The following is a 23,372-nucleotide window of genomic DNA, read 5'->3' as shown; positions in this document are numbered from 1 at the left end:
TTGCTTCATCGTGGAATTATGCAATCTTACATTAATTGGTATAATCATGGAGAATCTCGTGTATTGAATGAGAATATTCATGATAATGAAATGTTGGATGGTGATCATATAGATGGTATCGATGCCTTGGTAGATGACCGAATTAGAGGGAAACCAAGAAATGCAACCGAGGATGAGGAGGTGCGTCATTTTGACAAACTTGAGGAAGATGCAAAACATGAGTTGTATCCGGGTTGCACTGATTATAGTATCTTGAAGTTTGTTATTGAGATGTTGAATGTAAAGGTAATGACCAACTTGAGTAATAAGGGACTTGATATGATGCTAGAATTGCTGACAAAGGTTTTATCGAAAGGTAACTTGGTTCCAAGGTCAACTTATGAAGCAAAGAAGATATTACGTGACTTGGGCATGTCATACGAGCATATAGATGCATGCAAAAATGATTGTGCATTATTTTGGAAGGAAAATGAAAATCTTGATAAATGTCCGGTGTGTGAGGTGTCTAGGTACAAAGATACACGTACTCAAGGTAAGAAGATTCCTCATAAAGTATTGCGTTACTTTCCGTTGACACCGAGATTGAGGAGATTGTACATGTCAGGCCAAAGAGCTAAGGACATGAGATGGTATATAGACAAACGTGTGGACGATGGGATAATGAGGCATCCGGCTGATAGTGAGGAGTGGAAGGAATTTGATTTGCAACATCCTGATTTTGCCCTCGAACCTCGCAATGTAAGGTTAGGGTTGGCTACAGATGGATTTAATCCTTTTGGGAATATGAACAATAATTATAGTATGTGGCCAGTAATACTTATCCCCTATAATTTACCGCCTTGGTTGGTTATGAAGGAGCCATATTTTATGTTGTCCTTGCTTATTCTCGGTCCCCATCAACCAGGGAATGATATTAATATTTACTTGAAACCATTGGTTAATGAGTTGAAGGAGTTGTGGGAAGAAGGTGTAGAAACTTATGATGCTTATAGTAAAGAGCATTTTCGAATGCGTGCAACTTTGTTGTGGACAATACATGACTATCCTGGATTTGGTAACGTATCCGAGTGGAGGACAAAGGGTTATCATTCTTGTTACACTTGCAATGATCAACCATATTTAGAAGCTTTGGAAAGTAAAATTGGATTCATTAATCATCGAGCTTATTTACCTATGGAACATCGTTGAAGACATAGTCGGTTGCATAATGGTTTATCGGAGAAACGGAAGAGATCTTTAGAGTTACAAGTGGGAAAGATACAAGAGCAGCTAGATAGAATGCCAAATATAATTTTAGGAAAGCATCCAAGTAACAAGAAGAGACAACTCATTGGGGAGCCAAATTGGTCAAAGGTAAGTATTTTGTACAAGCTTCCATACTGGAAAAATAAGAAGCTTAAGCATAACATTGATGTCATGCATGTGGAGAAGAACATTAGTGAAAATACTTATGGTACTTTGTTGGGCATTGAGGAGAAAAATAAGGACACTGACAAGGCACGGATAGACTTGCAAAATATGAACTTCAGGCACATGTTGCATTTGAAACAATGTCCTGATGGATCATATGACAAGCCTCGAGCTTTCTTTTCATTAAGCCCCAATGAAAGAAATGGTTTTTATGACTTTTTGAAATCAGTCAAGTATCCGGATGGCTATGCAACCAACATATCAAGGTCAGTGAATGCAAAAAATGGTAGATTATCTGGTTTGAAAAGCCACGACTGTCATGTGCTACTACAACGAATTCTTCCAATTGGGTTGCGAGGGTTTGCAGATAAAGACATTAGTATTGTATTGTTTGAGTTAGGCAACTTCTTCCAAGACTTATGCTCAAGGACCCTAAAGCGGAGTGAATTGGAGAAACTAGAAGAACGTATAGTTCTTATACTATGCAAGCTTGAGAGGTTTTTGCCTCCAGCATTCTTTGATGTTATGGTCCACCTTGCTGTTCACTTGCCTCGAGAAGTAATTCTAGGAGGCCTGGTACAATATCGGTGGATGTATCCAACTGAAAGGTAATTAGATCCTTTGATACATTCATCAATTGCATATTTCCCACGTGGTATAAAATCACATTCTATGCGTATTTTTTCCTCATAGGTATCTTGGAAAATTGAAAAGATACGTTTCCAACCGAGCTCGACCAGAAGGTTTGATTGCAGAGGCTTACATTATTAAAGAATGTATTAACAACTGGTCTTTGTATATTGATGGGATCGAAATTGTGCATAATCGAAGAGAAGGAAATGAAGATTTTGGTGAATCTAGCGAAGGATTGATAGTTTTTTCACAAACTGCCCGACCTACAGGTGGTAGGTGAAATGATGGCGACTTCTCTCGTGCATTGCTTGATACTGCTCATTGGTACTTGTTGTACAATAGTCCTGAGCTAGAGCCTTATTTAAAGTATGTGATTTCATATGCATATATTGTTTAATCAAGTTTTGAATATTATCCACAATGTTTAGCTGAAAATAAATTATCTTATTTTTAACAGCAAACACAAAAGCACATTGCATAATCCTACTAGAGAAGCCATAACTCAAATCCAACGACAAGAGTTTCCCAAGTGGTTTAGAGAATGTGTAAGACATTTGAAATTTAATCACGCACTAATAAATTTAAACATTTAATTGTGAACGTCATTGCTTATTACTAATTAATATCACTTGTTGTATGTCATTATAGATGAATAGATTGAAAGTTAACGATTCATCAGAAGCTACTAAACAGTTATGGTCATTAGCAAACGGTCCTAAACCGTATGTGAAAGAGTACACAGTTTGTATGGTCAATGGTGTAAAGTTCCATACAAGGGACCTAGACAATCGTCGTGTAACCCAAAACAGTGGTGTATGTACCGAAGGAGACCATGAAGGAGAAATGCATGACTTCTATGGTCATGTGTGCAAAATTTGGGAATTAGAATATATGTTTCGTTATAAAGTTGTTTTGTTTCAGTGTGAATGGTACAATACTGGTACCAATGGTCGAAGAAGAACGATACGAACTGATGCACACTGCACGAGCATTGATGTTACAAGTCGATGGTATCAAAATGACCCTTTTATACTTCCTAGTCAAGCGAAACAAGTTTTCTACCTTCAAGATACGAAATTGCGTGATCCTTGGAAAATTGTGCAATATATCCAACATAGGGGAGTGTTTGATGTTCCAGAAGTCGGGGGCGGAGAATCCAATGATAATACAGAAGATAGTGACGCATTCCAACAAGAAGCAATTGTTGATGTTGTCCCTATCAATGTTGAAGACAATATTATTGAGTATTGTATGGGCGATGTTGAAACTGAGGTTGTTCCTGAAGGTGGAACTTCAAGAGATGCTAATCAAAATGAAGAGCATGACATACCTGATGTTGATCTTGATATGGATTATGATATGTAGAGTTATAACAACTGTCTTAAATGTTATGTGCTTTTCTTAAAGTTTTATGCTTGTTTTAAAGTTTTATGCTTGTCTACGTTGCAATTGTTATTGAGATGTTTTGTGCTTATCTTAAACTTGATATGGATATTAATGTGGTCATTTGTTGTGTTAAGTTAGTAGCAATTGTGTTCAAATTTTACACTTGTGAATTTCTTGATATGGATAATGATGTGGACTATAATGTTAAGTTAGTAGCAAATATACTTATCTTTCATGTTAATACATAGTTTCAAAAAATGTCCAGAAAAGGCCAAATACACTCATAATATACTGAGGTATGAGATGACAAGATTGGATAGAATGAGGCAAAATCAAGAGATAATTGATGCTTTGGGATTGAAGCACATCTCAACTTCTCTAAAGGATTCCGCTCAGTCCAATTGTGCAAAAAGGAAAAGAAGTAGAGCTAGTGTTATGGTAGATGATGATTATGTACCACCTATTGGTGACGATGAGAATGATGTTGAGTCATCTAACTCTTTAATCCATAAGGTACAATAGATGTTCCATAGGGTACAATAGATAATAACTTTGTCGTTCTATTATTTGTAATGACTTTGTTGTCCCATTATATGTATGTTTGTTAGTTACAGATGGCACCAGGACGACTTACACGCTCGCGAGGTAAGGCATCTATCCCGGTGGTCTAATCTACGGTTCAATCTACGGAAACACCGCTTGAAGCAAATCCTCCCGTCCAAAGTTCTTCTAGTGCAGAGGCTACCGACGCATTAACTAGCTCGACTGGTAATTACATAAAACATGCTTAATTACAACTGCACCTTGTCTTTACTATTGAGATTATACTTAATATACATAGAATGTATTATTTTATAACATTGATAAATTTTAAATAGGATCTACTAGCAGAAATACCCGTGGAACAACACGTGGTGTAGCAGTACGGGCACTTGTTGAAAAAAGTGGTAAATTGCCAGTACGTATAGCTGCAGAGTATGATGCTCCTATTGGGAAGAATGCGTGCAAGCTTGTCAATCAAATTGGTGTACAAGTGCGAAGTAATTTGTCAAGTTACAACGTAAAAAATTGGAAAAGTGTTGATGCTGCTACTAGAGATGTGGTGCTTCAAAGTATCGAGGTAAATTTATATTGATAACGTCTAACTCGTCTTTGTTGTCACTAAGCATATTAAATTCATATAATAATAATTTTATAATACATATATACTTTAATTTACAGGATCAGTTTGAGCTAGAAGGAGATTCCAACTTAGTAACGAAAGCAATAAATCCAAAATGTGGAAGATTATTGAGTAGCGGCTCTAACAAGTTGTATCAGACTTATAAGAAGCTCGTACAATCTCATGGTACTGACCATGCAAAAAATCACCCGCCAAAGAATGTCACACTTGCGCAGTGGACTGGCCTCATTGAAGGGAGATGGACCAATAAGGATTGGTTGGTAAATTATTTATGCGTATATTATTATTATCTAATATTTACTATATTATGTTGTCAAATTATTAGATTAATACTTAGATGAAATAAATGTATATTGTTTTGGTCATGATCCAATAAATATCTTGAATGTTCTTTATTAGGAAAAATCAAGAATTAACTCTGAAAATAGGAGCAAAACTTCAGGCAAACATAGATGCGGGACAAAGGCATTTGCTGTTAGGGTTGATGAGGAGGTGTGTTTTTTCATTTTCTTAAACCTTAAATGTATTACATGTTGTGATTAATTAAGTAAATAACTAACACTCGAATGTTACTTAATTAGACAAATAATAATGGCGGTCAAGTTCCTGAATTGGCAAAAATCTACAAAGATGTTCATTTCAATCCAAATACAAATAGGTGGATACAGCCTGAGGATGAAGCGACATATGTATGTGTATCATTCCATTCCTATTATTCCATCTTTATCATCTTTGTAAAGCTATAGCATATGTATTATTAATGTTGTGATTGCTTGTTTTTTTCTCTTTAAAATGGTAGGAAACTATTCTCAAAGTGCAAGAGGATCATTATCAAGATCCTAATGCAATTCCCCTTACACAAGAGGAGATCTCAAACTTGGTTTTTAAGAAGAAATCTGGTATTGTAAAAGGACTTGGCATGAGACCTTCATCTTCTCTAGTAACCACTGCCTCATCTAATTCATCGGTGGAGTATATTCATCGGTTAGAAAGTGAGATAATTGAGCTCAAAGAGGCAAGAGCTAGGGACGAAGAGGAGCGAGCTAAGCAAGATGAGGTCCAAAAGAATATTCTTAATTTTTTGAGAAGCAAGGGTTATGATGATGCTTTTACCTATGGAAGTGGTTCATCTTCAAGCTAAATCACTTATTAGTTAGTACTTTATCTTTAAATTAAAACACTTCATTTTTTATGTATCATTTGAAACTAATATTTGTCACGTGATAGGTTATTCAATCTTTAGTTTATGATACTGAAGATATAGAAGTGAAATTTATGTTGGCACTATGTAGAATTATATTTGACTAAAGATTTATATTTAACTAAAGATTTATATTTGTGCAGATTTCTTATTGGTGGCTTTAGGGGATTTCCTTTAGGCATTATTTGAAGACATATGAGGACATCTTCCGTTAGTTCTAATTATATTATGCCACATTTTTTGTATTGTTATAAAACATCTTAAGTTATTGTATGTGTTGCAAACAATTACTGTATGGAAGGAGTTTGAATTGGATACTTACTTTAATTTTAACTTGTGAAATGTATGGATCGATTTTTTATAAATGTGTTGTTGAAATAAATATGTTAATCAAATGTGAGGTTTTAATAATGTCATGACAGGTTACAGGTTAATATCAACACCATGAAAATAATAAAAATAGAAAATAAGTTTTAGTGACGAAATTTTTCGTCACAAATATGGCAACAAAAAATTGTTTTAGTGACGAAATATTTCATCACTAAATGCAGCAGAATTTTGTAAGAAATGGTTTTAGTGAAGAAAATTTTCGTCACTATATGTGTCTAAAATTTCTTAAAAATAGTTTTAGTGACGAATTTTTTCGTCACTAAATGTACCCGAAAATAATTTTAGTGACGAAAAAATTCGTCACTAAATGTACCTGAAAATAGTTTTAGTGACGAAATATTTCATCACTAAATATGATTTAATAAACTGAAATGGTTTTAGTGACAAAATATTTTCGTCACTAAATACTGTTTTTAGCGAGGAAAACATTTAGCGACGAAACGTTTTCGTCGCTAAAATTTTTTTTTAAAAAACAAATCGGACTTTTAGTGACGAAATTTTTCGTCGCCAGGACTTTTAGCGACGGGGCTACAGCGACGAAACGAATTTCGTCACTAAAAGTCCAATTTCATCACTAAAGGTTATTAGTGACGAAAAACAGGACTTTTAGTGACGAATTTTTTCGTCACTAAAAATACATTTTCTTGTAGTGAGATTCAAGTCCTCAAAAGTACTCGCCGATGTATACAAGGTATCACTCACAGTAACCTACATCAAATTAACCCCCTAATATATCAAAACCCAAAATTGAAAACTGAACAAAACATATCTATTAGACTCAACTATACATGTGTGTTTCCGCATTCATGTTCCAAGTAACATAATAATAGGAATTAAAACTATAGAACACTATATCTATTACCACATTGTATAAGCATCAAAACAAAAAGCAATATCAATGATAAAGATTCAAAACCCTAATTAGGATCTCAAACTATAATCAAAATCATTACTTTATTATATTTTAACCAAAAGTAGTAGCAAAGGTATTGAGTTGATCAAAACCCTAATTAGGATTAGGCAAATAAAGAAATTCAAATCTTGGTGATGTGAGAGATTGATGGTACCGCAGTGATGTGAGCATTTTGGTGTCATCGATGGTCAAGGCCTCGACGTTGACAAAGTAGCCGTGTCTTCCAAAGGCTCATTGTCTTCTTCGTCGCCCCAGAATTTCATCTCCGTCTTTGGAACAAGGATTTCTTATGTTGGCGGAGCAGCAGCAACAGCAGCTGTGGTGTTTTCCTAAGGCGGTGGCAGTAGCAATGTCAGTGGTGTCAGCCATTGAGAGAGAGAGAGAGAGTGAGAGTGATCAATAAAAAAAACTTTTTTGAGAAGGAGAGTATATATATTCATAGACGGAGAGTATATATATTTAATAAAAAGAAAAAAAATAGATTTATAAATAAATAAATAAAAACTTTTTTGAGAAGGAGAGTAAATATATTCATAGACGGAGAGTATATATATTTAATAAAAAGAAAAAAAATCATATTTAAAAATTAAAAAGAATGCTGACGTGGAGAATTGTAAAACTAGCAAAGGCTTCGGTTTTATATATATATATATATATATATAGATGATCTAAAGGACTAGATAACTCCGTCTAGATATGAGTATGACCTCCAATACAGTGACATTTTGTTATGTGTCCAAAACTACAAATGTCTAAAACAATATTAAAACCAAAGTGGGTCAAAGTACATTTAGTTAAATCAATTAGGTCTTCTCAAAAAGAATTATGATGGTGTGAACATGTAAGGGTTTCCGTTTTTTAAACTCTTAATAATTGATATTAATTAATGCTTAAGTATTTTGTTTCCCTAATCAATACGAAATGGTTATTGAATCATTGATACAAAATTGACTACTTTGATCAAAATGTGAAATAACAAGGAAAATGCAGCGAAAGGACCATAAATAAAAACATGGTATTTTATTATTATTATTCTTATTTTCTTCTTCTTGTCGTCGACAACTACTCTGTCTTCTTCGTCGACCACTACTGCTTCCTTCCGTTTATCTTTTAGTTTAAAATTTTTAATCATATCTTCGTTTTCTCCGTGGCAGCCACACAAACATTTTTAATTGAGGTGGCAAGTTTTTACTAGTTTTCATCTAGGTTTATTACTAACATCACATTTTTATCTATTACTAACAATTTATCATATTATTAAATGTCCATTTTTTTTGTGTCTATCAATTTTCTTATTTGACTAAATCCTTCACCTCACGCGATTGCTAAGCCTATACGTGTAATATTTTATTCTTTTATTTGTATTTTATGGTGATTTATTTCAAACTCTATGCATGTTTTTCATTGGTTAGAATAAGTGGGTCAAAATATACATTTAGTTAAATTGATTAGGTCCTCTAAAAATACAAAAGTTAGATTTATTAAGAATTACGATGGTGTGAACAGGTAAGGGTTTACATTTTCAAACTCTTAATAATTATGACCTTCAAATTAAATATACGTGTACATTTATATATATATATATATATGTATGTATGTATATTAATAATTACAAAACAGTACATTGATATTAACTAATACTGAATTAGCACCTACCCATGCACAAAGTGCTTGGGGTCTAGGGGGGAAAGGGTTCGAGCTACAGGGTTAGCAGCATATTGTAATTATTTCTCAAAAAAAAAAAAAAAAATTTTATAATCAATATGAAATGGTCATTGAATCACTAATACATTATTGACTACTCTGATCAAAATGTGAAGCAACAAGGAAAATGTAGTGAATGGACCATAAAAAAAACATGGTATTTTATTATTATTATTTGGTTTTATGTGGGTGTTGTTGGACATTAGTGCAGCCTGGAGAATTGGTAGCTAGAACCGGCTTATGAGCTTGAATTATTATAATATGTAGGGGTGTGTATGAATCAAGTTGGATAATGTTTTTTTTCAAAATCCAACTTGATAAGGCAGGGATGAGAAATTTCCAACCCATCACATGTGTAGAAAATACAACCCGACCCAACCCAAGGGTTGGGTTGAGTTGGGTCAATGAGTTATGCTTAGCCATTTCATCTCTTATAAAAATTGGACTTTCATTAACTATTCAAATATTTTTCTTTCAATAAATTTTTACAATTCGCATAAATGTCTAAATTATATTCCAAATTTTTAACTTTATCAAAACTAATTCTCAAAATACCAAAATAGTCAAACCAAACAAATTAAAATAAGGTAATGAAATAAATTTACATATAAGATGCTTTGAGTTGGGTCATATGGATGGAAAAAAACCATCTGAGGCTCAAAATAAAATTTCAACCCAATGCACAACTCATGAAACCAATCCAATGCATTAGGTTGGGTTGGTTTCGTTAAGTTGGTGAGTTGAATGTATACCACCTAGTGATATGATTCATTGAAATCAATGGTTACAAGCACCAATCCGGGGCTTGGTTTGGTGGGGCTTAGCATCAAGGTGGACCTAGACTGCTAGGCTAATGGCTGGGCCACTTCCCATTTAATAAAGTAAAATGTCAAAAATTGTATCCTATGATCGTTGAATGCAATGAGGGGAGCTTATTGTTATTATCACTAGTTGAATGCCCGTGCGTTGCACGGTTTTGGCCAATAACTTATTAAATACTATATATAATAATGCATTTGAGAAATAATAAATTAAATGAAATATTTTTATTCATAATTCTCTTCAACAATACCAATTGTCTAATAGAACTAAACAATAAAAATTAATATCAACATTTAACAAAATAATATGTCCATGTAAATTAATATTTAAGCATCAAATCAGTATCAACATAAAATTCACAAATTATAAGCTATACAAATGTATAAGCATTAAAAAAAAATTCATTTTCTATATATATATATATATATATAATATAAGATAATTGATTGAGTATCACAACTCTTAGACTACTTGATGATGTAGTCAAAATTCTACATTGTATAATACTTGGGTGATGCACGACTTATTAAAAATTTATATGGAAATAAATTATGATCATATTGATAATAAGTGAGCCATATGATAAAATGGATTAATTTTATAATATATGTAACTTCGTGCAAGTATGGTATATAGTATATAAATTTTATTATATATATTGAATTAAATTTATTTAAATTGCCACAAACATTTAGTAATAGAATTACAATAGAAGAGAATTTATATTTTAGATGATAGAGTTTTATTTAGAGTAAATTATTGGTAATATTTTTTTAATTTTCAATAACCAAACAGTTTAAACACTTGTTCCAAAGAAAAAAAAAAGTTAATAATGCATTCTATGAAACCCAAGAAATAGCCTTGGTGTAGTTATCGAATTATAAAAAATAAAAAATAAAACCCAATGAAATAAAATGGAAATCTTCCTCAATATCCAATATTAATAATAAGTAAAAGGAAGAATATTAAGATTGAGTTAAAAAATGAAATTGAGATAAAATGGGAATCTACCTTAAAAGCCTATAGAACTTTTTCTTTACATCCTTGGGATTGAGTGTCAAGAGTCTTCAACAATCTTAGAACCCATGGAATCTTCTACGACAACACTGAAAAAGAAAAGAAAAGAAAATATAAAATTACATTTATATAGCAATAACTAAAATTGAAAATACAAATCAAAAAGAAATTAAAATCTAAGTTTAAAAAAAAAATAGAATAACATAGATTACAACCTTTGAATTGTATGTCAATTTAGGAGTCTTCAACAATTTTATAGGATGCTTGCTTGGAATCACCTATGAAAAAGTCGAAAATAAATTTTAAGAAAAAACTATTACGACATATAACAAATGGAATGAAACATATACCAATAGCTAAAATTGAAAATATAAATCAGAAAGAAAATTAAACTAAATAAAAAATAGAACTGTATATTATACAACCTTTGAATTTAATGTCAATTTAAGAGTTTCCTATGACAAAACTGAAATAAATATAAAATAATAGATCTAAAACTATATAAAAGAAAGTGAATGGAACATGAATTTCATCAATCCTTTAAGAGATCTGATTCCCTAATGAAAAACAACAATATTTGGCTCCATAATGAAAAACAACACTATTTCAAAAGTACTAAGAATTAGCTTTCAATTCCTATTAAAAAAATAAGTATGAGAATCACTAACCTTTGTTGTTTGTTGTTGGACTGAGATTGTGATAGGGTGATAGATCGAACATATTAATAACACAAATTTCCTTACCTTTCCATCTTAACGTTACAAATTGCATCTAGATTGTACCTACCTTTCGTGATGGCATAACATCTGTTATCTTAGATTCACTAGATACAATAAACAATTTTTGCCCTTGCAAAGTAGATGGAACATAACCTAATTGATATAGAATTTTAAGATAGAGAAACCGTACAATTTTTTTGGAAAAGATTACTACAAATTAGTTGTACTTTTCTTTAGTTGCTTTATAACTTCTTTGGATAAAGTTATGTTGATAACAACTTCTTCTTCTTTGTGGGTTTTTATTTTATTTTAATTACAATGATTTTTTAGATAAATATAACATATTATTTGTTCTTATCAACCTTTCTTCTATTGTTTTATCAGTTCTCAGGATAAATTAGTTTTGTTCTTTGTGTATTTATTTTATTTTGTTTTTAAATTTCTATGTTTGATAATTAGGTTTTAATAAAAAAAAACATATCCTATTTCCTTACAGATCAATCACTTTTTTTTTGGTTTTTGCCTTTCATTCTATTCATAATTTCATATGACCTTTCTTTTTTATTTATTCTTTTTTTTTTTTAGTTTGGTAATATAACACATTGATTAACAATTCTATTTTCAATAGGATTTAAATTTTACATCAAATGGGACCATAACAATATATATTCTTTAAAATAAAAATAAATAAATAAATAACTCTATCTTATCTCCTTATGCTCCTTCACGTGTTTTTATTTTTATTTAATTTTTTTTTACAATATGTTGATATCAACATTTTTTTTATTCTATCCATAAAATTATGGCATTTTTTATTCCATCTTTTTCATGGGATAATAACAAACACGTTAATTAGAAATCCTAATTATAATAAGATATAGTGATATACATAATATTTAATTTTTCTTTTTATTTTAAAAAATTCTTTGATTTTTCTTGAATTTTACAGTGAGTGTAATTCAACTTTAATCAAATTAAGATTTTTATCCACTTAGAAATTATAGTTGAAGAAAACTTATATATATTTTTTCTTAAAATCTAAAAATTTAAGAAAAATTCTGCAATTTGGTGCCGCCATTTGGCACAACCACGATGTCTCATCCCAACTTTTATTATATATAATATGGAGGGCGTTTGGATAGCAATTATCCGACGTCTGTGTTTTCTCAAAGCACGTTTTCTCCTTTTTTTTTTTTTTTTTTTTTGTCCACATTTGTTGACTTTGGGAGACAATATTTACTGTTATGAACAGTGTATAAACTGTTCATGCACTGTGCATATACTGTTCACATATTAAAAAATATTAAAAATGGGTCCCACGGTATTATTTACACATTTAAAAATTATTTTGCTACAGTATTTTCAGTTTTCAGTTTCAGCAATAATAAGTTCAATCCAAACGGACCCATGATATGATTTTCTATAGTTATCTTTTAGCTGAGGGCTGATGGCTCATTCAACCACCAATCTGAGTGATTTTGGCTAGGCAAAATTGAGGTTCCACCCTCAACTCTTCACCTAGAACAGAAAATTTGAGGGATCTCTATTGATGAAACATTTGTTACATGAAAAAGATAAATGGGTCATCTGCTCTTCAAGTGGCAGAACATGGAAATCACTGGTCTGCGCTATCTTTTACCGACTAACACCAACATTATTCTTGCATTGAACAACAATGATCTAAAGAACTTCAATGAAACCAGATGAAGTTTTTGCACATGATTTTATGCAGACAATTGGGAGACTCATTGATATTTGAATAAAGGATAAATAAAACTTCATGTAAAAACGAAGGAAAATGTTCATTTATAGTATTAATAATTAGAAACCAGGGATAGATATTACTCAAATAAACTGTTTGAGAATGGCTTTTTCCTAATGCGCTTCTTTTCTTCAGGATCTTTCGATTTGATCTTCCTTTTCTCTTCCAACATTGACTTGAAAAGTTTGCATTTCTGATTCTCTGGAATTTGTTCCCGCAACATCACAGGCTCTGTGATGGGTCATGGGTGGCGAGGGGGGAAGGGATTTTCAGCAAGAGGAGAAGTTTTTGCAGCTGTGGTTGAAAGTTGAAACTGGTGTTGCAATTTCTTCCTCTATGTGCTCATCTATCTTCTTTGTCCGCATAAAGAGGTAGGCTATAAAAGTATAAAGTTCACAGAAACTCATAACAAGCATATTTAGAGAATAAAAAACTTACTAGTTATATAGGAAAACTACATAGAAACACGGGAAAAAAACCAAGTTTGGCCACAAAACTAGATATGAATACCTCTCAAACTATATAGGATCAAAACATGCAAGGAACATATTTCCTTTATCGGATTGCTCACTCTACTTCCATTGCAATGTAATGAAACCAGTTTACCACCCCTGAAGTCTTCTTGTATATTCCAATTTTTCCTTCTCAAACCTGACTGAGACACCAAACAAGATATTAAAGATGATCAACAGACGTAGGTCCAATATATTAAAATAATTATATCTAATACACAAAACTCCCACTTTTGCGAGGTTTGGGAAAGGTGATTGGTAGCCTTACTCTTAATTTTAAACAGGTGAGTTAGTTTGAGCAAAAAGAATATGTTGCTACTCACCTATATAATTATAACCTCCAAATGAGGCACATGAATAACTCCATCCTACTTAATGTTACAGTATGCAATGCAAGATACTGGGCACATCTAAAAGAATTGATACTAACTTTGTCTATTCAACATATTGCTGATCATAGACATGTATAAAGCCAAAGATTACTTGTAAAAGATTTTAATCACAAGTAGCAGAGCTTTAGCTGGCCAGTAAATAATATTTGCAAGAAATGCATTTTGTTTGTATTTTTCTCCCACCTTTTGTAACGATTATGTTTATGTCTTTACTCTTTTCCCACACCCGAATAATCCATACTGATTATGCCAATGAGAAAATGGTCATGAATCATGATTATTGTTTGTAACTTATAAGGATGGACAAGTAAGTCTTTTACTTGACCATTGGCTGTAAGATCCATGACAAATAGCCAAAAACATCACTCTGATTAGGCAACCATAAGGCTCTAGTAATGCAGAAGAGTGCCTCTAGATATTCCTGTTACTACCATTTTAACAAAACAAGAAGAAATGCCATCAACAACAAACTCCAGAATTCCCCAAATGAAGCAATATGCATCCTTTCTATAAGGAATGTTGCACATTTTGGTAGAAGAGAGTTGATGCTAAGGCCCAAGAAAATTTGAGGGTTGAAGCCACCTAGGGTTCTATCCCTTCTCATCGAAACCCTCAATTTTCTCCATCCCAGGTTTGTTCTTTTATTACAAGATGAACTGGCACTAGCTAAAATACATTTAGGTTACAGACACTATACACATCAACACCCTCCCTCCCCCAGCTCAAATAGACAGTTATAGTACTTTACAGAGGAATAAGTCACCTGTGATCAAGATTTTTGATCATATGGTATTCCTTCTTCTTGGGTTGACACACATAGCAAACTCATCTTTAATTGCATCATGCCCAGCCTTGAGTAAGCACTAACGACCATTATATAGGATCAAAGCATAAAAGATTATAATTTATCAACTCTGGAATGAATAGTGAATACACAACCTCCACTCTCTTTTTTTTCTTTTTTAATTATATTTGTATCTTATCATATAGAAACTAGACAACTTCCAAATACCCAAGCAATCCACCCCCTCTTCTCCCCAACTTCCCCCCAGCGCACGGTGTGGTGGAAGCAAAGGTTATCCCCTTCATGCTTGGGTAGAAGGTAAAGGAATTAAATTATTGGCCCTACAATCCAAATGCTCCTTACTTTAAATGCCCTGTATATAAACCTTCAACAATGAGAACAATTAAAGTAGTCAACCACAGTGCTCAAGTTTCATTTCTCTAAGCCCAAATAAGGAACAATGAAAATTATCAATTGCCGAAGAATTTGAAAGTTTTACAGTAATTTGAGAGAATTGCAAGATTGATTTCCCCTCTAATTCTCCAGATTCATTCTGGCTTCTTAGTTTGGAACTACAATATATGTTTATTTCAGCTCTAATACTCCACCACGCTTCTGCATTAGCATTCCAAGACTCTTAGTGCATCGGAGGAGCAGAGAGCAAAAACCTCTTCTTCTTTTTTTTGGAAGGAAAAGAGTAAGAAGTAATCAGATGTTACATAACCAATTAAGATCTAAATCCATAGAAGCTAGAGTCAACATATTCTCACACTATTTTTCAGCTAATAAGGAGAATCATAAATCGCACACAAGCCCAAACTTCGAACACCAAATGCCATTTAATCAGAATACCCCCTCCTCCCTTCTCTCCCTGTGATTGTATCCCTAGGAAATGAGACTAAAGCCATAACCCCAATCCTAATAACAGAATACCCATCAACAAAACGACATTAAGAAAAGCACTTAATAAGCTTGAAAAACAATTCTTTGAAGCTGAAATCTCAAAACCCATATCACCATTTTATAAATTTAATCACTTTGTATACGAAATAAACACCCACATACATAAATAAACCCAATAAATTAAGGTAAACAACAAATTACAAAGCTGAGGAATAAGAAAAGGAATTAGACTTCCAACAGCAACATTGACAGCCAAGAGCATAGGCCAAAGAAACTTGTAACGCCGAGCTATTGACTCTTTTGGTGGTGGCTGCGGTGGAGGAGCTGAGGACTGAGTCTCCCTTGCTGATGATGCAGAAGACGATGGGGAAGAAAAATCGTTGTGTTTTTGTTGGTGCTCATGAAATTGTTTCAGCTGTGCTGTTTGTGAAAGACCACAAACAATCAGTCAATCGAATCAATTAATAGTCAGAAACCAAACCCCGAATACTGAAAGCAAAAACAAGCATCGAAGATAGCTTTGGAATCTTTTTGTTTTCTGCTTCTCAAAAAACATAAAAGAGTTTTTAAATTTTTTAAAATTTTTTTAAAAAGGAAAGCGTAGAAAAACAATCAATAAAAAAAGGTGTTTATGGTTATATTAAACCCCAGGTTAGGGCGCCAGTTAGAGGCGGGAGATGTTGCACTCCTTTCCAAACTGTGTGAGGGGGCCAACCCTCACTAAGGATGCCCACCAGACGAAAGCCTGTTGGCAGCAGAACTCGATCCTAGGTGGGTTAGACGAAGTGACCGAACCTTACCAGTTGAGCCAAGCCCCTGTTGGCTATTAGCTTCCACTTTAGAGTATTGAGTGACACTTTCTTCTCTTTTTATATTATGCGTTTGGCTATAAATTACAGAGAAATCTTATGGTATCAAAAAAAAAAAAGTTTATTTTACCATTTAGTTTATTTTTACTATTATTTATGAGTTTTACTGCACTTTTTGGTACTATTAATAAGTCTTATTGTAGTATTTCAGCTAACTTTTATCTGTTTGCTACTATCTATAGGTTTTGTAGGGGTGAAAGGCCAGAGAGCCCATATTAATATATATGTTGGGCCAGAGGCCCAATCCAAGAACGTTAAACACTTCCAGAGAGGTTTGTGCCAATGAGAAAATAAATGGAACCCGATCAGAGCCACCTAGGGGGAAAACAAGGAAGAATCCCTCCTCGGCTAGGCAAGGCCGAGCAAAGAGGCCATAGTTTGCCATCAAGAGCAACATTCCAGACCATTCCAGGGAAGAGGATAAGTATTAAGAAGGAACAGGACAAAGGAGAGCTCTAAAATATCTAAGATAAGGCTGCTACCACAGCATTAAATGCTCTGCAACTGACTAAACCATGCGTTTTAGCCTTACAGTTACTCCCAAAGACTTTAGAGAGAGGCTGATAGGACAAGTATCAGAGTTACCAATCTAAATCTATACGTGGAAGGTAGAAAGAGGAGGAAAAGGATAGTATAAAATAAAGGAGAGACCTTGATAGTGAGGGAGCCTAAAAAAGAGAAAAAGAAAGGATGGCAACAACATGGACCGAACTGGTAACCTAATTCGGAAGACATGTAAGAACTGATCTCCTTGGATCGGGCCGAGGATGACCTTCTTTAAATATAAGTTGCCTGTTCTTACTTTGTTATCATTTGAATCAATTATCCAACTATCCAACTCATTAGAACATAGATTTCTAACTCATTTTCTACAAATTCATTGTTTTTGGGCTTTTTGGGCCGGGGAACCAAGTTACGTCTTTACAATTGGCACCGTCTGTAGGGATCTGGTGTTTTAGTGAGTTCAACGCTCAACATACCAAGGCGATGCAGCAGGAGATTGATCATTAGAAGAGGCCATTTTGGCAAGGATGCATGTTACGCAGAGGATTGCCAAGTAGGATACGATATTGGGGGCTTTCTATATCGAATACATGTCTCGCGCCTCTGTGAAGGGTGAAGCCATCACTGATCTAATGGCCGAGTTCGCTAAAACCCCATTTAAAAGAAAATTTTTCTTTATGAGAAACAAAACATGGATGGAAAATTACCTGGCATGGTCCCACTAATTCGGACCCTTTGTCCAGGAGGATTAATATTGATGATGTTGCAAATTAAAGGGGATCCAGAGTGGGGCTAGTTTTAGTATCTCTTGAAAAGGTATTATTATTAACGAAATTTTCCATTGACATATGCTTGCCCATTGTGCAAATGCATTGTACTTCTCACTATGACAACTTTTAAAAGTGCCCAAATAGAACCAAAGTCATGTCTGGAGTCCTCGAACCAGATGCTCTGGAGAAATTAACATGCTCCCATCTTTTATAAGTGTTCAAACAGAACCAAAGTCATGCCTGGAGTCCTCGGACCAGATGCTTTGGAGAAATTAACACCCTGACATCTTCTACAAGTGTTCAAACAGAACCAAAGTCATACTTGGAGTCCTCGACCAGATGCTTTGAGGAAATTAACATGCTGACATCTTTTATAAGTGTTCAAACAGAACCAAAGTCATGTTGGGAGTCCTCAAACCAGATGCTTTGGGGAAATTGACACGCTGACATCTTTTGTAAGTTTTGAAATAGAACCAAACTCATGTCTGGAGTCCTCGGACGAGATGCTTTGGGGAAATGAACACACTGGCATCTTTTATAAGTGTTTAAATAGAACCAGAGTCATGCTTGGAGTCCTCAGACCAAATGCTTTGGGGAAATTAACATGCTGGCATCTTTTATAAGTGTTCAAACAGAACCAAAGTCATGCCTGGAGTTCTCGAACCAGATGCTTTAGGGAAATTAACACGCTGGCATCTTTTATAAGTGTTCAAACAGAACCAAAGTCATGCTTGGAGTCCTCGGACCAGATGTTTTGGGGAAATTAACACACTGGCATCTTTTATTAGTGTTCAAACACAACCAAAGTCATGCCTGGAGTCCTCAGACCAGATGATTTGGGAAAATTAACATGCTGGCATCTTTTATAAGTGTTCAAACAGAACAAAAGTCATGTCTGGAGTCCTCGAACTAGATGCTTTGGGGAAATTAACATGCTGCCATCTTTTATAAGTGTTCAACTAGAACTAAAGTCATGCCTGTAGTCCTCGGACCAAATGCATTAGGGAAATTAACACGCTGGCATCTTTTATAAGTGTTCAAATAGAACCAAAGTCACGCCTGGAGTCCTCAGACCAAATGCTTTGGGGAAATTAATACGTTGGCATCTTTTATAAGTGTTCAAATAGAACCAAAGTCACGCCTGGAGTCCTCGAACCAAAAGTTTTGGGGAAATTAACACGCTAACATCTTTTATAAGTGTTCAAATAGAACCAAAGTCATGCCTGGAGTCCTCGGAGCAGAAGTTTTGGGGAAATTAACACACTGGCATCTTTTATTAGTGTTCAAACAAAACCAAAGTCATGCTTGGAGTCCTCGAACCAGAACTTTTGGGGAAATTAACATGCTGGCATCTTTTATTAGTGTTCAAACAAAACCAAAGTCATGCTTGGAGTCCTCAGACCAGATGCTTTGGGAAAATTAACATGCTGGCATCTTTTATAAGTGTTCAAACAGAACCAAAGTTATGCCTGGAGTCCTCGGACCAAAAATTTTGGGGAAATTAACACGCTGGCATCTTTTATTAGTGTTCAAACAGAACTAAAGTCATGCCTAGAGTCCTCGGACCAGAAGTTTTGGGAAAATTAACACACTGACATCTTTTATTAGTATTCAAACAGAACAAAAGTTATGCTTGGAGTCCTTGAACCAGATGCTTTGGGGAAATTAACACGCTGGAATCTTTTATAAGAGTTCAAACAGAACCAAAGTCATGCTTGGAGTCCTCGAACCAGATGCTTTGGGGAAATTAACATGCTCCCATCTTTTATAAGTGTTCAAACAAAACCAAAGTCATCCCTGGAGTACTCAAACCAGATGCTTTGGGGAAATTAACATGCTCCCACCTTTTATAAGTGTTTAAACAAAACTAAAGTCATGCCTGAAGTACTCAAACCAAATGCTTTAGGGAAATTAACATGCTGACATCTTTTATAAGTGTTCAAACTGAACCAAAGTCTTGCCTGGAGTCCTCGGACCAGATGCTTTGGGGAAATTAACACGCTGGCATCTTTTATAAGTGTTCAAACAGAACCAAAGTCATGCCTGGAGTCCTCGGACCAGATGTTTTGGGGAAATTAACACACTAGCATCCTTTATAAGTGTTCAAACAGAACCAAAGCTATGCCTAGAATCCTCGGACCAGATGCTTTGGAGAAATTAACAGCTGGCATCTTTTATAAGTGTTCAAACAGTACCAAAGTCATGCCCAGAGTCCTTGAACCAAATGTTTTTGGGAAATTAACATGCTGGCATCTTTTATAAGTGTTCAAACAAAACCAAAGTCATGCCTGGAGTCCTCGGACCAAAAGTTTTGGGGAAATTGACACACTAACATCTTTTATTAGAGTTCAAACAGAACCAAAGTCATGCCTGGAGTCCTCGGACCGGATGCTTTGGCGAAATCAACACGCTGACATCTTTTATAAGTGTTCAAATAGAACCAAAGTCAGGCCTAGAGTCCTCGAACTAGGTGCTTTGGGAAAATTAACATGCTGGCATCTTTTATAAGTGTTGAAACAGAACCAAAGTCATGCTTGATGTCCTCGGACCAGATGTTTTTGGGGAAATTAACACGCTGGCATCTTTTATATGTGTTCAAACAGAACCAAAGTCATGCTTGGAGTCCTCGGACTAGATGCTTTGGGGAAATTAACATGTTAGCATCTTTTATAAGTGTTCAAACAGAAACAAAGTCATGCCTGGAGTCCTAGACCAGATGTTTTGGGGAAATTAACACGCTGACATCCTTTATAAGTGTTCAAACAGAACCAAAGTCATGTCTGATGTCCTCGGATCAGATGTTTTTGGGGAAATTAACACACTGGCATCTTTTATATGTATTCAAATAAAACCAAAGTCATGCCTGGAGTCCTCGGACCAGATGCTTTGGGGAAATTAACATGTTGGCATCTTTTATAAGTGTTCAAACGGAACCAAAGTCATGCCTGGAGTCCTGGACCAGATGTTTTGGGGAAATTAACATGTTGGCATCTTTTATAAGTGTTCAAACAGAACCAAAGTTATGCCTGGAGTCCTGGACCAGATGTTTTGGGGAAATTAACACGCTGACATCTTTTATAAGTGTTCAAACAGAACCAAAGTCATGCTTGATGTCCTCGGACCAGATGCTTTGGGGAAATTAACAGGTTGGCATCTTTTATAAGTGTTCAAACAGAACCAAAGTCATGCCTGGAGTCCTAGACCAGATGTTTTGGGGAAATTAACACGCTGACATCTTTTATAAGTGTTCAAACAGAACCAAAGTCATGCCTGATGTCCTCAGACCAGATGTTTTTAGGGAAATTAACACGCTGGCATCTTTTATAAGTGTTCAAACAGAACCAAAGTCATGCCTGGAGTCATTGGACCAGATGCTTTGGGGAAATTAACACTCTGGCATCTCCTATAAGTGTTCAAACAGAACCTTAGTACGTGATGGTCCCCTTGGATCACTTGCTTTGGATTTAGTATTCTATGATGGATTGCACAGTTCGCGGTATAAGCACATGGTTATTTTCCTTACTATTTTTTACGAAGTTAATTTACTTAAGATAGCAACCATGCACTACTGTCGGCTTTTATGAAGTCAGGGTAACAACTTTTCATTACTGACAACATCTTCAACTTTAAGTCCCATTAGAGGGAAAAATAACAACGCCACCATTCGTAAAATAGTTATTGTAGAGAAAAGAAAGACTCACAAAGTAAAAAGTGTAGACCCTTTTTATTAGATGAAGGAAATGTACATTAGTCATAACGGCAAACTTTCACTACAAAATAGGAGACCTATCTATCATTTTTCTCCTAATTACAAGATGTTCTACTATCAAGGCTGAAAAATAGGAAACCTATCTATCATTTTTCTCCTAATTACAAGATGTTCTGCTATCAAGGCTAAAAAATAGGAGACCTATCTATCATTTCTCTCCTAATTACAAGATGTTCTACTATCAAGGCTGAAAAACAGAAAGCCTGCCTATCCTTGTTCTTGTTAATTTGCTTAATCAACCTTAGAATGTTTTTACATTTGTGCACACATGATATAGGTTGGAACCCAAACTTTGTCGCACCAAAAATCTGATGCGATCTGCACTTGCTTTGGGCCTTGGCTGGAGAAGGAGGATCTTCTTTCTTGCCCGGCTGAAAGGCAGGAATATCTTTAGCCTCTGCTTCCTTCGTCTTTATTGTGCCATCTTGGGCCCTGGCAGCATCCTTGGTTTCTAAGGAGGGCTTGGTTTCCTCACCCTTGCCTTTATCCTTGGCCATCTCATCCCCTAGGCCTTGATTACCATCTTGGCTGGATCCTTTGGAAGCCCCGAAGATTTGAGAGTTTGAAATTTCTGGAGGACTCGAAGATTTGTAAAGTGAAGAAGAATGATTCCCCCAGGGCGCCTTATATAAAAAGGCGAAACCTTGTGGGAGTTATCCCGCTCGTAGTTCTAAGAGAAAGCTACAAGTAGGAGAAATCCTGCTCAATTTCCAATAAAATCCTCAACCGTTGGATCCTCATCACGTCATAGAGTGTAGGGAACATGGAGCCACAAGAATTTAATGACGGCACCCCTCGTATATTGAAATGTCAGGAGCGTGACTTGGATAGTTATAAAAAAAATAATAATAAAATCTGTACAGTTAGAGGTGATGTAAATTGGGTGCGAAGGAACTATCATCACATCGACATTTTCCTTTCCTCCTGAAGAGTAAGAAAGAAGGATCTCAAGGGGCTATTGTAGGGGTGAAAGGCCAGAGCGCCTATATTTATATATATGTTGAGCCAGCGGCCCAATCTGAGGACGTTAAACACTTCTAGAAGGGTCTATGCCAATGAGAAAAGAAATGGAACCCAATCAGAGCCACCTAGGGGGAAAACGAGGAAGAATCCCTCCTTGGCTGGGCAAGGCCGAGGAGGGAGGGCATAGTCTACCATCAAAAGCAACATTCTAGACCATTCTAGGGAAGAGGATAAGTATTAAGAAGGAACAGAACAAAGGAGAGCTATAAAATATCTAAGATAAGGCTGCTACCACAGTATTGAATGCTCTGCAGCTGATTGAACCATGCTTTTCAGTCTTACAGTTGCTCCTAAAGACTTTAGGGAGGGGCTAATGGGACAAGTATTAGAGTTACCAATCTAAATCTACACGTGGAAGGTGGAAAGTGGAGGAAGAGGATAGTATAAAATAGATGAGAGACCCTGATAGTGAGGGAGCCATAAAAAGAGAAAAATAAAGGACGGCAACAACATGGACCGGACTAGCAACCTAATCCAAAAGACATGCAAGAACTGATCTCCTCGGATTGGGCCGAGGATGACCTTCTTTAAATATAAGTTGCCTGTTCGTATTTTGTTATCATTTGAATCAATTATCCAACTCATTAGAACCTAGATTTCCAACTCATTCTCTACAAATTCATTGCTTTGGGGTTTTTTGGGCCAAGGTCCATATATCTTTTGGGCCAGGGAACCAAGTTACGTCCTTACAGGTTTTTTTATTTTA

The 23,372-nt window shown here is 34.9% G+C and overlaps 1 pseudogene; it reads right to left on the bottom strand.

Moving 5' to 3' along the window:
* The window catches only part of LOC126727791 (uncharacterized), a 55,964-nt pseudogene extending 33,824 nt beyond the window's left edge, over positions 1–22,140 (bottom strand).
* Positions 22,141–23,372: the final 1,232 nt, after the last annotated feature.

The sequence above is a fragment of the Quercus robur genome, chromosome 5 (genome assembly GCF_932294415.1).
Source record: "Quercus robur chromosome 5, dhQueRobu3.1, whole genome shotgun sequence".
Lineage (NCBI taxonomy): Eukaryota > Viridiplantae > Streptophyta > Magnoliopsida > Fagales > Fagaceae > Quercus > Quercus robur.
Note: the sequence above shows the minus strand (reverse complement) of the source record. Positions and strands in the feature narration are given on the sequence as shown.